At 42.4% G+C, this 17644-nt stretch overlaps 1 protein-coding gene across 15 annotated transcripts in view; it reads left to right on the top strand.

Moving 5' to 3' along the window:
* Positions 1-17644, top strand: part of FOXN3 (forkhead box N3) — a 223241-nt gene that overhangs the window by 18667 nt on the left and 186930 nt on the right. For 7 of the 15 annotated variants that reach the window (XM_068946787.1, XM_068946785.1, XM_068946779.1 and 4 more), the window contains exon 2: positions 3549-3676. The exons of the other annotated variants lie outside the window; for them this stretch is intronic. The gene's annotated coding sequence lies outside the window, so the exon portion shown is untranslated. The remainder of the gene's footprint in view (positions 1-3548; positions 3677-17644) is intronic. 15 annotated transcript variants of the gene reach the window in all.

The raw sequence follows: 17644 nt of genomic DNA, 5'->3' as shown, positions 1-17644 counted from the left end.
TGCACAGCACATAGCAGATGGAGGACCAGTTTGGAGGCTGGCAGTGGGCACCCGCTCTCCGGATGCCACCGTCCAGACCCTGGCGTAAGTCGGAGTTACCTGTGAGCTGCTCTCAGTTATATTTGCTGGTTTGAGTGCCCTGAAGCTCCTGCTCAGTCTCAGTCCTGCAGAGCGGTTGTGTGCAACGTACCCCGACCGGGATGTCCCATTTGCGGTATAGGGCAGGGCGAGCGGTGCAGCTCCACCGGAGCTGCAGGTGCCTCTGCCTGTGGCCCATCCAAATGGGCATCCGGGGCCAGAAGTGGGTGTTCCCAAAACCTTAGGGATGTAAAGTGGCTCTGAGAGGCTGACCTCATATTTTCAAGCTCATTGGATCCTTGTAGTATCTACACTGGGTTAAAACAAACTGTTTCTCTACTGACGTTAACATGCTTCACTCTATATAGTACAAGGTAACCAAGCAGTTACAGGCCGTTAATCTCTAAATGCACTTGTCAGGTATTATATTAATTAATCCCGGGCCAAACAGTGGTGTAGCTGTCAGTGTAGACCATGATGAGACATTTTAGCTCCTAGTTAGTGCTGAGTTAGTAGTATCTAGTTAGTATTGTTTGCAGCCGTATAGACAGATGCTCTCAAATTTCATCAGACACCTCATCAAAGGTGAGATCAGTATTGGTTCATCCACTAAACGCACTTGCAAAACCAAACCCTGTAGTCTGCTGGCTGGTTCAGTGAAAGCCGGCCACTACTCAAATAGCCTTAGCAGAGCCTGCCTCCTTCTCAAAGGTCTCCTACTTAGTGCACCAAATAACCGGAGATACCTCAGAGGCTGCTCCCAAAGAAAGCTCTCAACTAGGAGGGCTGCTTTTTTATGCTGTCAGCTGTTACGGCACAATTGGGTGAAGGTAGGTTGTATGACTGTGGCACATGTTTGTGTGTTGATTTTATTGCCTCATTTTTTAGAAGAGGAATGCTTCTGTCATCCCATGGCAGAAGTTCCACTTACTCTTGGGCACTGCCCAAGAGTTACTCATTAGAATAATAATTGCTAATAAACAGTGATGCTTAGCCCCCAGACTTACGGAGTGCTTCAGTATGTCAGACTGTAACTATTGTGCAGAGAGGGACCTCCTTTCTTAGCTTGAATTGCTATAAAAAGCTTCAATAGCCTGTCTCAGGCAAACTGCCCCTGCCCACAGTCAGGAGTTTGAGAGAGTTTTGCAAGCTCATTTCCACAGTACACATATTGATCTGTTCTTGCTCCTGAGGTGAAAACTATTTATTTTTTAATACATTAAGTTCTGCTTCCACTGTTCTGTATGGAAGTCTTGTTTTGAAAGTATAAGAAAAACAGGAATGAAGAATGTTGAGATGTTTTAACACAGCAAAAAGCATTTTCTTCCTACACAGTGCCGTTTCAGAAAGAGAACAGCTTCTTCTCGAGTTCTGTTTTGGTCTAGCTCTCTCTCTTCTGAGATTTAAGCATATGCTTATATCGGCTCCTCAGCTGGTGTGTCTCTGTAGACATAGTACATCCACTGACATAATGAGCTTTGCTCATTTACACCTGATGTTTTTGCTGTGGATCTTTTAAGTTTGTAAATTCTTCGGGTTAAAAATGCTCCTTTAACCTAGCTATAATACAGGGGTTTTGTTGCTGTTGTTGTTTTCATGAGGAAAACATTGACATAATTACCAGTAGGATAGGAAGAAGGTTATGAAAATGGTTTTTTTCTGACCTCTATAAGACTTCTTATTGCCGATGGGAGTGATTGCCTGTATTCAGGAGAAGGGGAACTGAAGCTCCGAGTGGGTGAATATCAACTAACAGTCTGTTGCACACCTGGAGCAAAATCCCGCTGTGCTGCACGTCTGCGAAATGTTATCTCTGCAAGATTCACCCTTCCTTGTGAAAACTGCCCAAAGCTGGAGGCATGTACACGCTGGTGAGGCAGGCGGCATGCTCTGGGTTGGGCTCCAGTGGCTCTTCAGATCCAGGGTAAGGGATGAGATTTCTGGAAGTGTGTAGGTCGTGCAGGAGCACAAGTCTTTGAAGCTCTGTGTATGTCCAGGCAAGATGCTGAGATCAGTCACAAACTGTCATTCTCTTCAGCAGAAGCAGAAGCGAGCATGTTTGTTAACTGTTGGGGTTGCTTGGAAACCACGCTGGCATCCTAAAACGGTTCAGGAACGAGTGTCCTGGTGTCACTCTTTGCAATGCTGTGCCTGTCAGTATGAGGCTTTGCTTTCAGATTTGCCCTGGTGAAGTATTTTATTCGTTCGTGTAATTTCATCCTAGCTGAAATAGCATTTGAGGAGATAGAGTAGCAACTTCAGCTTCAGGTCAGGCCATCTGCAGAAAAGATGTTAATTATCAGAGACTGGGATAAAATCCTAATGAAGGGTCTCGATGACTTTAGAGATATTGAGATCGTCTACAGTAGGTTGTCCTAATCATCTGCATTAGGTATTCTGAATGACACCCTGGCAGGCCACAGGAATGTAGTCCTCTAATTTTTTTTCTCTCAGTTGCTCCTGTTGTTCTGGTTTTGTTATTCATTTCTCCTCAGATCTAGACGTTATTTTGTTCTCCTTCTATGTCCCACGCATGCATTCTTCTGCTAATGAAGGAAAGGAAACAGTCACACTCAGATTTCAGTCTTTAAAAAACAAGAGCATCTTGATTTTGTTACATTTTTGGACAGGCTACAAGGGATAAAGTTGAACTTGTTTGAGGATAAATGGATATTATCATACTGAGAGTTTACTAAGTGTGAAGTGAACTGGAAAGAAGTTGATTTTTCCTACAAAAATTAAAGACACCATATAAGGTGAAGTGATTTTTGATGTGGCATTTGGGATTTTTTTTTTCCAGCTCTTTAGTTCTGTGCTACAGAAGAGCCAATTTTTGAACCTACGTTAAATGGAAATAAGGAGTGTCATAATCACCTAGTCTGGGTGTAAGACTGCAAGCTAGTTCTGCTGTTACTAGAACCACTCTTAAATATAGACCTTTAGAGTGGTGTAGGTGACTTCTTGTCAGGGATACCATGCAGTTTCTATTTGACGTGGTTTGATTTAATTATGAAATTTCCACTCATATCCATCTACCCTACTATGATTTCCTTGTGTATTATTTAAAGGAACATCCATTACTGTCTTTTGCAGGCTGATACGATACAACTAATTAACTTGGCACTCAAGACCTGACTTCATATCACAATCATTCCCATTGTTAGGGTAAGGTAGTCACCAGAGATTTGGGTAATCTCAAAGATTCCCATCCTCAGTGAGTGTAATTCTCTGGACTGCAATGAAACGGGATGATTTCACCTAGCTGGGTCCATTAGTGTATGTTGAGTTAGGGAACAATACTAGGGACTGCATAGCTTGCCGTGGTAGTGAAGAGAATAAGAGCTGGAGGTATAGTGTCAAATCTGGTAGTAAGTTGTCTGCTGCTTTCTTTCTGATTGCAGATTTGTTGTAAAGCCACAGCTAGACATTTCACCTTCCCCAGAGACACAGCTTTTCTTTTTCTGTTCCAGGCAAGCTAAGCAGAAATTGTTGGAGCTTGTTCCTATTTGTGGCTTGCATGTAGCATCGCTCTGCAGACAGACATCCTCTTCTTCTCCAAAATATGGAAGACTTCCAGTTAATTGTCTGGAAATAGGAGGTAATTTTTCCTGTGGACTCTTGTTGTTACTCTCTTGTGTGCAATGACTCTTTTGCATTAACTGTTCGTACTTCAGCATTTTCGAGAAGGGGACTGAGCTCTTAAAGAGCAAGAGTAGACAAGGTGGAACTGGCTTTAATTGCCGCTGTGGTCTGTGATGCTGTGCTCTTTTCACTGCAGTGCAAGCAAACGTGGAGGCTAATCTTGAAGTGTATGCTTAATCCTGAAGTAAATAATAATCTGATGCTCACCTGAGTTTAGCAATTCACTTGGAGGAAGAAAGTTTCCTTAGAAAAGAGAAGGTTGTTCAAAATCTGTTTGGGGCATTTTAATTGCAGTAGATGATGGGTGTTTTGAATTGTTTTACCTGTTATGTACTTGAGTCAAAATTTGCCTTTTGCAAGAACTCAAGATTTTTTTTTTTATTTGCCTCAGAATATTAACATTTCTGTTTCGAGCTTTGAAAGAGCAAACTTTCTGAGCATGATTGTGAACATTAGGTTAATGCGTAATCCCCACTTGGAGGTTCTCCTAGATTTCCATGTGCTTGTTTAGAGGCTGTTCAAAGGTGCTTAGCTTTAATTGCCATTATGTGAGCCCACAGAAATAAGGACCCAAGAGTCTTATTAATTATTCTGTTCACAAATTCATTTTTAGATCGTCTCAGAGCTGTTCTAAGTTGAATTTACATTGAGGTTACTGGGAAATGTACAGATTTTCATCTCAATGGGAAGAAGATGCTATTGTCACCATATTTAAATGCTCTGAGGTTATACCTTTTTTTGATCTTAATGTGCTTACTGGGGATTTGTTTGTCTTTTGTGGCACCATTTTTGCAAGCATTTTACCTGCCTTGCATGTGCAGCTGTGTAGCTGCACACGTAGAAATAAAAATACAGGTCTGTTTAGAAATGGCACGAGTGACTGAATTTCTTTGGCTTTAAATGAGCTTTAAGATCTTACATGCTTGAGTTGGAATGGGAAAAGGACCTTGGCTTTTAACAGCTTTTGAAAATTTTACTTAAAGAGCCAGAACTGGGGCAACAGAGGTAGGGTAAGACATTCTGATTTTATCGTATGGAACCATAACTGAAAACCGGCGAGACCTGCATGTTCCACCATCCACCAGCCTTTGTGTAGTCCAAAGTCCCATTTTAGCATCTTATCTAAAAATCTGGGAAGTCCATCAGGAAATTTAGAATGAGTCATTGTACTGTAAGAAGCTGCAGGAATGGGTTTCTAGAATGCGGCAAAGGATTGGTGTATGGGGAAGAGTTGTCCAGCATATCCTGGATGATACCAGAAGGTCATAATAAGAGAAATAAGAGTTCAACCGTTTTGCATGTTACACTGAAAAACTGAATAGAAAAGATATTTTTTAATGGTTCTATTTTAAAATCAAGAATTGGCCTCTTGAGGTCGTATAGAAATACCCTGTACTTAATGCTATGTGTTATCCCAGTTATGAATGGCTTTCTGACACTGAAGATACTAAAATCAGTATCAATAACAATAAAACACAATGAGATAAAATTTGATGCAGTAGAAAAAATTCAAATCATCTCTTGACTTGCTTGTTGCAGCCCTGTGCCTCAGCTGTGCCGGGGTAGCCCAGAAGTCAGGCTCCCTGGATTTGTGGTCTGTTAGCACACAGGAAGAGCAGACAGTCCTCTTATGTGTATGTGGCAATGAATAACATGTAATAACTGGTACAGACGCACTATTTAGAGCCCTGCCATGAACATCCTCGTGTGAGGAGCACAGGAAGCACCCAGCGGCGTGGCCGGATGGCCCGTCCAGGCCCTGCGCTGCTGCCCACAGTGCAGCCAGGCTGGCCCCGGGGGACTCTCCCTGTGGCCCGGCCCTGGGGCTGCCACGGTGGTGGCAGGGGGGCTGCCGCGTCCCCCTCCTGCCCCAGCCGAGATCCCCCTCCACCTGGGACTGCTTGCGCTGCACCTGGTACTAGTCTTGGAGAAAGAAAGAGTACAGCCACTCTGCAGTTATGCCCAATTAGCCTCCTTTGCCTGTCTTGCAAATTTGAGTTTCTTGTCCTTGAAAATTAGTCGGTTCTGCAGAACGCCTTATTCGTAGCTGTCTGAGGTCTCGTTTTGTCGCTGCATCCTCGATGTACCATTCAGCCTGCTGGCACAGGCTGTCGCCTTATTGTTCTCCATTTCCTGTCCAGCTCAGGGCATTTTCCATTTGGCCATTTTCATCAGGGTCTTTTTCAAACTTTCTTAAAGCTAACTAAAATATTTTCCTTGAAATACTTCTAGTTCAGTTGAAATTCTCCCCCTTTCTGACAAAAACACTGTGTATGCCTGTGTGTTTGTGCACGTGGTGAGAGAAGAATCAGTTTTTTGGTAAAAATGTCCAGTTAGGATGAGGCTCTTGGTTTGCAAAAGAAGCCTGAGGCTATAGGTTTTAGCCTATAAAACCCATAAAAAAGCCCCATAAAAATCACTAGGGAATTATGAAAAATGATCAACAAAATTCTCCCAGAAAATCAAGTGAAATTTTTAACAAACCTATATTCATTCATGCCACATTCCATAAATGTTATCTCCTAGCAGTACAAATGCTGTCATTACACTGATGTCATTAACCATCTGTTAAGCATGTAAAACTCCTCGGGGCAGGGATCATGTCTTTGTTTTGTGCTGTATAAAACAGACTCTGTAGCTGACACTTAAGAAACAATTAATGATAATGCAGCTCAATAGGGTATTCAGATACCAAGCTAATGAGAGTGATATAAATGCTTAGCTAGATTGGATTAGAGAGAACTACTGTGTCCCAGTAGTGCATCTCCAGCAGGTGAAGGGAAATAGTCTTAAACATCATCTGATAAAGAGCACTGAAAAACGAAATAGTCTTTCTGAAGGATGCGAAAGAGTCAAGGATACAGGCAAGTCACAGTTAGGCTGTGTATTTGCATTTTCTTCTTTTTAAATTATTATTATTATTCTGAGATTTTGCTAACTAAATATTTGTCTCTACTGTAGAATAAGGGATCATTCAGAGCATTAATCTCATTAGTGCCTGTTTTTTCCTTTGCATGCCCTTCTGCACGCATTATAAGTCTACGCTTTGTCGTATTTTCTGTTGTATCTTAATGATCCCTGTGTGTCGGAGAGAGAGAGAGAGAGAAGCACAGTAGATTTTCATCTTATGTTAATCCATCAAAATCAAGTTAGTTGCAAGCGATGGAGGATCTAAGCGTGTGCTCGGAAACGTCAGCTCGGAGCCGAAAGCTTGCCAGTTGCCCAGCAACCTTCCCGGAGGAAGATAGATGTCCTGCCATAGGCTCCGTTTTTAGCTGAGGCACAATATATTCGCCTTACTGTTCCTTGGCGCACAAAGGGCACAGACGCGCGAGCGTAGCTCACGGGGGCTGTTAAGTTTCTCAGTAGTTGGCTCTTGTGGCAGGGCTAGACAAAATGTGTTTTATTCTGTCCTTGTTAAAACTGTTAATTTAGTTGACTTCATCATGTCAATTTACTGGCAATCACTGCAAGCTCATTGATACTGCTTGCCTTGTTTGTACCCCTCCCTCGGGCAAAGCAAGACTCTTAAAGGCACATTGTCAACCTCGTTTCTCTCTCCTTTTTAAAAGGTCCTTATCTGTAATAACAAATAAAACCACGAGTTATAAAATCTCAGCAAATGAACTACTTGCCATTGACCTCTCACTGTATGGTAGTTTCTTTAGTTCGTGAGTTGCTCTCAGCCAGGACAGTACTAGGTCTGACCTCTTTTGCTTTAGTTCACTTTCTTTTTTTCCCCGATTTTCCTGAGTTAGGACTTCCAGCTGCACACACAGCGGGGCAGACGCTGTAGGGATGCATTTTGAAAACCCCATGGAGAAATAAAAGAGATGATACTGTTGGACAACGTTGTGTAATACCTAAGTTTTGGAGCCAGATAGGACCTGACAGTGTCTCTTTAATTTTATGGAATTTGTAATTATTATATGATGCATTTATTCACTACTTGCATTTCTTCAGAAGATGTGCCAATCTTGTGCTCCAGGGTGAATTTAAAATTCTTGCACATTTACAATGATTTGAGCTAAATAGTTCTGAAAAGCTCAGACAAAATCCTACCTGTGTAATCAAATATCTTTCGTGCTCTGACTCTGATACCTTTATTTATGTTGACACACTCTTTGCTTAGAATTTCATTCAGGAAAGCAGTTAAGAATGTACTTTACTTTAAATCTTTTAATAGTCCCATGGAAGCTAATGAACCTCTTGACAGGTTTAGACTTGACCACGTGCTTTACTGGATCTGAAGCTGTGTGAAACAGCGTCCCTGAACCCAGCAGGACCTTGGAGCCCAGTGACGGCAGTAAGGGCTATGTAGGCTCCGGTGCAGGTAAATCGGGCCCTTTCGCCAGTATGAATTAGGCTATGAACTCATGAATGGGATATCCAAGAAAGCACCAGCTGTCCCAAGGCAAAAAAGAGTTGCAGCCACATGATGCAGCCCCTGGAACTGAGATGAGTCTGCCTGGACCCACCGATGTTCCTCCTGCCATCCCCCCACCAAGGGCAGTGGTTTGTGCGCTTACAGCTGACCTGAAGCTTTTCCGTGGTTGCTGTCCTGGGGCCGCCCCGTTCGTGTGCTCGTGGCCGTAGGGGAGCAGAATCCGCCCGTTGGAGATGACATTTGGACTGTGGGAGGAGAATATGTGTAGCTGCAGGGAGCTGCATGTGGAGCAGTTCAGTATGACTCTTGCTTACTCTGTGCTTATCTATGTGGCAATTATGTGCCATTTTGAATGCAGTTTCTGGTGGCAAGCTATTTATCCACACTGACTATTGAACTTGTTATTTCCTAAAGCATATGGCATGTTACTCCTGATTGAAAAGCTGCTGTTCTGTCTCCTTATCCTTCGTCTCACACAGATTCTTTTCTCTGTGTTTTGTTAAAATCCTTCAACTCTAGATTGATATCTTCCATCAACTAGATAGTGGGGCTTTGTTCAATGACAATGCTATTGTTTTTGTCTGTGTTATTTCTAAAATGGCTGTACGCAGCATGGCAGAAAGAAGTACCTGGAAGCAAAACATCAGATGCCTGAAATCCAAAAGCGGGAATGTTTTCAGAACGCTTATGTACTTCTGTGTTGGGAAACGGATGAGGACTATGGCAAACGAGCAGTGTTTCCCAGATGGTAGACTGCAATGAGAACAAACGCTGCATATTAAGGTTTTACCTGAATGAGTGATGAGTTGTTAGTCAGAAACATTTCTTACAGTGGAAGGTGAGATCAGAGAACAAACGGTCCTGCCCCTGTTCCAGTGCATAGCAAAACTCTTTCCTATTCCACATCAGGGCAGATTGGTGCCTGGTCCTCTCTTCAGCTGACTCCAGTGGGCATGGGTCCCTCTCCTTTTGACAGAGATAGCAGTTTACCATTCATTGGTTCCTGTTTTCTTGAGTGTGTTCAGGGTGTTTCTGGGAGTTCTCTTGGGCAGCATCTGGATTTTTTTCTCTATTTGAACTGCGCCAGGAAACAGAGCTCTCTTCCTTTGTCTGGGATCGGCAGGTATCAGGGCAATGCCATCAATGACAGTTCTGGTTTTAGTGAAAGGTGACAGAGATTTTCCTGCTCACTCCTACCACTGCTAGCAATAACGAGTATGCCATTACTTCATATTGCAGCGACTCCTGACAGGCCTGGTTCTGACTTGTCCTCCTGTCATACTTGCTGCTGTGTCAACACAAACCAAAAAGCACCGTTTCCCACCTTGCCAGGTTTAGAGCATAAGAAGACATCATGTAATACATGTAGGTTGATTTTCAGATTGCAGGCTTTGCTACAGAATGAGGAGGTGTTTAAGTCCTTGCTGTTGTGGGTCTTGCTGTGCTGGCCAGCTGCCCTCAGCGTGGCATGGGTGTCCGTGGCTGAGCTAAGGCCCTTCGTAGTCCGAAGAGTGACAGGGGCACACGCATGGCGCACAGTTCCTCCCCATCCAAGGAGTGCTTCTCCACCAGGCCCTGTGATTTCCTCCCTCAATACAGCGTTCGCTCTTCTGCAGCCCTGACAGCTAGTGCAGCCATACCCAGAGATCAACACTTTAGACATCTAAGGTTACGTGAGACATATCGCAGACATAGTGCCAAAACAGGCCCGCAGCATAGTTTCTTTTACCTGGGATATGTCCAGAAATCGATGCTGGGTGCTTCCGCTTTCGCTGAGGATTAGGAGGAATTGAGGTCGCCCAGTATCCTCTAGGAGTGGCAGTCCCAGAGAAGCATGGTGGAAGGGTAGAGAAGCCAGGTAGCAGATCGCAAAGAGCTACTAAAGCAGCAACAAGAATATCTTCCCTTATTTGAGACCATTTAATCTTTTTGAATGAGTAATATAATATTTATAATATTATAGTAGCTGTAATGACGTGCTTAAAAATTAAAAATAGTTAATCGGTGGAGTAGAATAAGCATGTTCAGTGCTTCTCACTGAAATGCTGCTGTACCTCCTGCTACAAGAGTTTTATTTAAATGTATAATTTTCTCCCATTTTAACAATATCGAGCTGAGCAAGCCTATTGACTCTGTATTCCCTTTTGGGTGCACTTCAGGCTGATGGTATTTAGAAAGCCCCCTGTCTGCTATGTGTCTTCGCTATCTGGAGCACCACTGCCTATGGTCTGACTCCATTGGGGTGTGAGAGCAAATTATCCCTAGGCAGAGCAGGATGTTTTCAGTGGAATGCATTGATGTGGCTGCCCTGGGCCCCTTTTGGGGATGTAGTACTATACCTTTTGTGGTAGGTGAATTTTGTATATTATTAGATAAGATTCCATCTTTTATGGATTGTCTTCTTTATATATTGATTTGCTCCATGCGATGCTCTGAAAACATTTTAAATACATAAATAACTATATAAGTTGGGGAAAAAAAGCCTGATTCTCTTCTAGATCTCCTCTTCTACTTCTCTTCTGGCTCTGTGCTCCCCAGAGCACAGGGACAGTCCTGACACATGCAGTGCTCAGTTCTATTCTGTCGTGGTATCCATATTGCCCCTATACTGAAGGAACGTGACTAGCCTTTGTCACAATCCTGAATGAGAAGCATGTGCAATAGACAATCTTGTGTGATTAGGTTTGTTTTTCATTTTTCCCCATTTTCTTTTTCAAATGTAAGTACACATAAGTTTGTATTTATCTTAGGAGACACAAGATCAAAAACATGCGCACTGCATTTTGCATGTGAAAGCTGAGGCTTGTGAAAGTTCTTAATTCCTGGGAAGTTTGCCCCTACCTCAGCCCAGCTCTCGGGAAGGTGCTGTTTCATGCACTGTTTTCCCCACGTGGTGGAAAGCCCTATTGTGCTTGAGGACCTACACTGTTGATCACAGTGCTCATTCTGGCACTGTAGGAGGTAGTCTAGCTATCTTGGACCTGTGCCATGGGGGACTTGGTGAATAGGAACAAGACATTGGACTTGATGTGATATGGTCAGGGGTATAAAGCGTATAGGACAACTACGTCCTGTGTTGCTGAAGAGACGCACAGAGGCGTTTTGTGCAAGTAGCAGGAGTCTCTACAGCACCGAAGGCTTCATGCCTGGGTGTGCTGCATGGCTATTGCTACTTTAGAGGTGGTAAAAACATGAGTAACTGCAGTAAAGTCATCGTTTACTAGAATGGAGTGGATATTCCTACCCACAGTTCATAGAAAGTGTTATTCCACTAATAACTGTTGCTATGGGATATTTCAGTATCAGTGTGAAACGTAAGCCTGGCTACAGGCTCCTTATTGATTGAGATGGGGTGGGGAACAGAGGAGGATGTACCTTAAAATAAAGGGACCTATGCAGTGTGCGCAGACTCCTCAGAGTCTTTCATTATCCCACTGAACCGGTCTTTGCCTTGCACAGATCTTGGCCACTTGGACTTTGTCAGTGGACTGATCCCATCCGGGTAGCTGTGTTGATGCATGTTTTCATGTGGAGGAGGCTAGGCAGAGCTGTGTGTCGTATGGACAGTGTCAATAGTTCAGTCCATGTGATCATTTATTGGCTACGTATGGACGTTAAGAAGAAGAAAGAGGGAGATCTTTGCAGTGGTAGGATAGAGGCACGTAGTCATCAGCATCTCCCCACTGCAAGTGGGGTGGAAGGAGCAGCTGCTGTGACTTACTTGTATCTGAGATAGATAAAATAAAGGTATTTCCAGCAAATGTATATGTTTGTGCAGATATATACATACATATATAACATTTATAAAGACAGCGAAGTATGAATGAAATGGATAATTTTGTAAGAACAGTATATGGTTCAAAAACCATAACTCCACCTTCAGGGAAGAGGGCTTCTTTAAATAAAAGTATATGGTGAAGTGAAGATAGTGGTTAAACATTTTTCGTCACTAGGCCTAGATAACTTGTAGTCAAAATCCTAAAAGGAGCGGATGCAGATGATTTTTGGCCTACTTCTATTAACTTCTTATAGCTTTTGCAAATTCACAATAAGCAATAACATTTTGTCTGTATTGAACATAAGCAACTGCAAGATTCAGGGTAAATACCGGCAGGTTAGCCTGACATCAATCCTGAGCAAAAGAGTAGAAGAACCGACAGAGGATTTGGAGAATTAAAGGTAAGGAATGTAATTAATGCCAGTCAACTTTTTTTTTTGGAGAATATATCTTGTCAAACAAACCTGATTTTTCTGATGAGATTACAAGTTTGGGGGATAAGATAACTGTGTGGAGATAATATACTTAAACTTCTGTAAGGCGTTTGATTTTATTCCACATGACATTATGATTAAAATATTAGTACAATATACTTTCACTGAAGCACATGTTAAATGTATTAAGAACTGGGTAACTGACAGATCTCAAAAAGTAGTTGTCAATAGGGAATCATCACTGAATGGAACATTTTTAATGTAGCTCTGCAGGGATCAGTCAGAGCCCCTGTGCTATTCATAACTTTTGGCGGTGATCTGGAAGTAAATATAAAATTATTTCTGATAAAATTTGAGGATGGCACAAAGATTGGGGAGTGAGAACAAGGGCAGTAGGATGCAGTGTTCTTGGTCGCTTGGGTAGTTGTCCCTATTCAAACAAAATTGCAAAATTCTTTTTAACCCAATTAAATAAGAAAGCTCTATACATCTGGAGAGAGGGAATGCAGGTCACAGTTGTCACCATAGCCTGGAAAAGAGAAGGTTTATGAGTTTCCCTTCTATTCTTTCAGTCTTCTGGCCTCTGTGGAGAAATGTGGCAGCAGTAAGAGGCTGCTTGTATGTGGGATCCCACTGCCTCTGCTTGACTCCAGTGATGGTCAGTGGCTCTAGGTGAGGTCAGCAGTGTTGCTGTTTGAAGAACCTCATGAAGGGGGAGGCTCATAAAAAACAGTTCTTCGTCCAGAGTGCTGTGAGGACCTAAGAAAAATTTGAAGCTGGGACAGGTTGGAGTTCCATGTTTGGCTGTAGATCTTTGGGATCTTGAGTATGTTTTCTCACTGAACTTTGTCCGTTGGAGGTTTCTGAATATACCTCTATGTCTATATCACAGAAGCATGGGAACGAGACTTAGCTGCAGAGTTCAGCCTGAATATGGGGCAGGATCAATCCTGGTGTGACTGGCTTGTAATTCTGGGTTAGCACCTCCAAACTTGAGCTGGACTACAGCAGCAAAGGGCATATAGCAGTTAAATGACTGCACAGTGGTACCTCAGTACCCACCCCCACGTTAAGGCTATATCTACATTAGTGGCTTAGCGTGTAGCACCGGTTCTTTTTAAGTGCTAAACCTCCTTGCATCCGTGCTTAGTTGCACACCTCTTGGTGCACATACGTGTTCTCTACAGCATGCCAAGGCTTTTCTGCCCAGGAAGATCCAGTGAGAAGTTGTATGCCCACGTGCTATGTAGTGCATGCCATTGGAAATGGGGGGCACAAAGTACCATATAGTGGAGTGGACCGTACCAATGCCATGCCCAGAGATAAATGCACAAGAATAAGGCCAACTGAGGCCAACTGGAGGCTGGAAACCTCTACAGGTTTATGTCAAGAGATTTTGAAAAGGCCAGTGACTTCTCAGCTCTTTCCTCTACTGCTTTTGCCTTTGACTGAGATACATCGCTTGTGTGTCTAGTGCCAGGACCCTTTATTTTCAAAACCTGAACATTTCATGGCATTACAGAATTACAGAGTTATAATATAGGCTGGATGGGACCTCTGGAGGTTGTCGGGTCCCACCCCTACTCCAAGCAGGGCCAACAGGAGCAAAATGCTCCAGGATGGAGATTCCACAGCCTCTTCAGTCTGCTCGAATATTTGACTGCTCTTACTGTAGTTTTTTTTCGTGGTCTAGATGGAATTTCCTGTGTTGTGACTTGTGTCCATTACCTCTTGCCTTGTGCTGTGCACTTCCAAGAGGAAGCTGGCTCCATCTTTCCTACACCTTCCCATTAGGTAGTTGTACACAGTGATAAGCTCTCCCCAGAGACTTCTCTTCTGAAGGCTGAACAAGTCAAGCTCCCTCAGCCTCCCTGTATATGTCCCATCCTCCACCCCCCAACCATCTTGGTAGCCTTCCACCGAACCTGCTCCAGCATGTCCATGTCTTGCGCTGGGAAACGCAAGACTGGACATAGCGCTTGGAAGTTGTCTCACAGGCACTGAGCAAAGGGGAACAGCCATTTCTCTCAACCTGCTGTTAAGATCTAAATGCTAAGAGGGCAAAAAAAAAAGTAAAATCTGGCTTCATCACCATAAAGCTTGATTTCTTGGCAGGCTCTGAGCACGTGGATGTTTTATAGCGGGTAAAAGCAAAGGAGGTTTCAGTCAGACGAGAACAAGGTGAGCCAAGAGAACAAGAAGCGAAACAGCAGTGAGGTGCCCCCTGGCGAGGCCCACCTCAGAGCCGGCCAGTTGCTCAGCCAGGCCTCTGGGGTCTCAAGCAGGACCTTGCACAGGCTGTACAGTGAAGGCACAAATACTGATGATGATGCCATCAGGAACTTCAGGTCCTCACACCAAAGTGTATGAAGCCACGGTCCTTCCTTCCCTGCACTGCAGCACTGCCTGATGTTTGATGCACCCTCACAGTTTCTCCATCACCATTTGAAGGACCAGGGGCTGTTCATAAAGGGACTGACTTTCAGTGTAGCTTTCCAACTGCACGTTCCCTTAAGCTAAAAGGAAACAGCGTATCTTACTAAATAAATGATTAGACATCAATGATTTTCTGCCTTCTAGAGCAGAATTATTTGGAAGCATGAAAGGAAATTGCTACGACAATATAAAACCACTGCCCTTTGCACTTGCATCTTTCCCACAGAGTAATCCTTCATTCATTGTTTACTTAATGAGAAGAGAAAGAGGTTAATTTATAAAACCAAATAAAAAACAAACGGAGGACTTTATTTGTGGAACAAAAAACTGAATTAAATGAGTAGTCTTTCCATTAATGCTGTTAATTGTGCCGTGTTCCACTGAGGGAAATACACAGATCTATTTGTATCTTACCCTTGCTGGTGGAACCCACAACTCCTCTACGTTTGGTGTCCAAGCCAGCAATCTGTGGCAGGAGTTTCTTGAAAAATTTTTCTCACGTGGTGAAGTGGTTTCAGCTCCCAGTCTGTGGCAAACTCAGCCTCTCAAGGTTTTCTGAAATGTAGTAAATAGGTGCGGGAATAATTGGGAGAGCTGATCTTGCTGGTGAATGTCTGAATCATTTGCAAGTTCTCTTGAACTTCTGTGGAGAACCACTAGAAGGAAGAGAATGAAGGACTCCTTAATTCATTTTCTTTGCTCCGGAAAAGTCTGTCACATCACTTTATAATTTAGGTGTTTCTAGGCTATTTCTATTGATGGAAGGATGTTGCAGAGGCTGGAATGAGATCAAGGTGAGGGTTGTGTTTTGCATTTCACCTGACTATCCTGTGGTAGCCGTTCAGCTTTTACTAGTCATCGTTAAGTCTAAAATCTCCACCATCCTGATCAGACTGAGGAAGTCAATGGAAAGTGGGGCAGGGTAGCTGTGCCGTGATCTAGAAGAGAGATGATTGTATCTGCATTAATGATGATTCCCTGATGCTGAGGCCAACTGGAAGCTAAAGCTCCTATATCCTCTCTTCCTCAAGTAAATCTGCAGAGCAGTGAGGGGGCAGGACAGACCTTGACAAGTGCACATGTTCTGCAACTGAGGGGTTTATGCTGGGCATACTGGTTTTAGGGAATAGTTTGATTTTTGCAGAAGTACAGAAATTTGTTCTGGACTACATGAAGTGGAAGTGTTAATAATATATCTTCATCAAGTGGGAGCATTCTTGTATGAGTATATCCAAGGAGTGACTTTCCACAGCTCTCTACATGCAGTAAAATGCCACCTGTCTCTTGGTAACAAAAGCCAGAGTGGGATGAGGTGGACCAAGAAATACATCTGTGATGACTTGGAAAGGGTGGTCAATTGACATCTAGGAATAGTTCATGAAGACCTTGAGGAATACGATTTGACTCCCTTTGGGAAGCTGAGGATTGCTATGAAGGGTAGATGAGGAAAAACGTATCTGGGAAAAAAACAGTGGAAGTTGTCTTCCTGGAACTCGTTCTGATGGTTTAGAAGATTTGGGGTTGGAAAAGGCACTTTCCTCTGGGCTGTAACTGAAACTAAAGAACGTACATAAAAAAGATTTGTCTAGTGATCAGTATTTATTAGCTGCTCCCTAATTACTGAGACCTCATGATCTGTCTTCACCTAATGCAGCATGAAGACTTGTCCATTCAGATGTAATCGCAGCCACCAACCTGAGGAAAGGATCTTGGACGATTTTGTTTCCCACTAACTTCTCATTACCTTTGTCAGGCAGCCCTAAGCCTTGATTTTCAGATTATGATAGTGAGAGCAAAATGCTAATCATGAAAATAATTAGTAAATATTTAAACCAAACCCATACCTTAGAGTATATGCAGATTTTGATGCAAAAGGAAAACTTGGGACAGTAGTAGTAGAGACTGTTTTTTGCCATCCCTATTTCAGGCATATTCATCACTCCTGCATTTAATCTGCAATTTGTTTTCTTTCTAATATGATAAAGCTCAATTTCTTAACTGTAAGAAAATGTTTTCTTATGTATATATGTATTTTATATATATATTTTTATATATGTGTATATATATGAAAAAGTATGCAGTTATTCCACTGACATAGCTTACTGATGCGTAAAATTATATACAATCTTTGGAAAGTGGATATTTTTTGAAAGTGAGTTTTCTATATTAAGCATTCAACGAACATTGTAATTATTGTTGTGCGTATCTTTTAAATGCTCAGTGGAAAAAGTTGCAAATATTTTCAGTAGAACATGTATTTGTTTGTAACCTGCTCAATACATCATTTATTTGCCAACTGGCTTCCTTTCAAAAATACACTGTCAAGTAGATTTTTTTATATTGTTGTGATATATTTTTATTTTATTTTTATGTTTATACCTTAAGGGAGATCTTATAATGAAAAAAAAAAAAAAACTTGCTTAATATCTTCTGAAGATATTTGGGAAACAAGACTATGCTTTTTCTATCCTGAGTATATTGGCAAAATTTTTCTTGGCTTCAGTTTGGGCATGAAAATAATTTCTTCTCCCAATTCAAAGTAACAGTTTTGCTTGCCAATGATTACATCAACACAGTATTGTTCATTTTGCCTAGAACATACGTAAACTATAATATCTTTGTGTCTGAAATTGTGGCTTTGAAATGATTTTGGATCCTGGGGATGGATTGTTAGATGGGTGGAGTTTGAGACTTAAATCAATTCATATAGGGATAAGAATAAGCACCCAGCTGAACAGACGTCTAGAAGTGTACTGTTTACTTGCTGGCTTCCTTTTGTTTTGCCATGATGTGACCTGTGGTTGTGCTTTGTTGTCTGATGATGCTGCAAACTGCTTGCACTTTGGTTGAGGTTTTGAACATTTAAGGACGTGTGTCATTGTAGATGTT

Source organism: Struthio camelus, chromosome 5, assembly GCF_040807025.1.
Source record: "Struthio camelus isolate bStrCam1 chromosome 5, bStrCam1.hap1, whole genome shotgun sequence".
NCBI lineage: Eukaryota > Metazoa > Chordata > Aves > Struthioniformes > Struthionidae > Struthio > Struthio camelus.
Note: the sequence above shows the minus strand (reverse complement) of the source record. Positions and strands in the feature narration are given on the sequence as shown.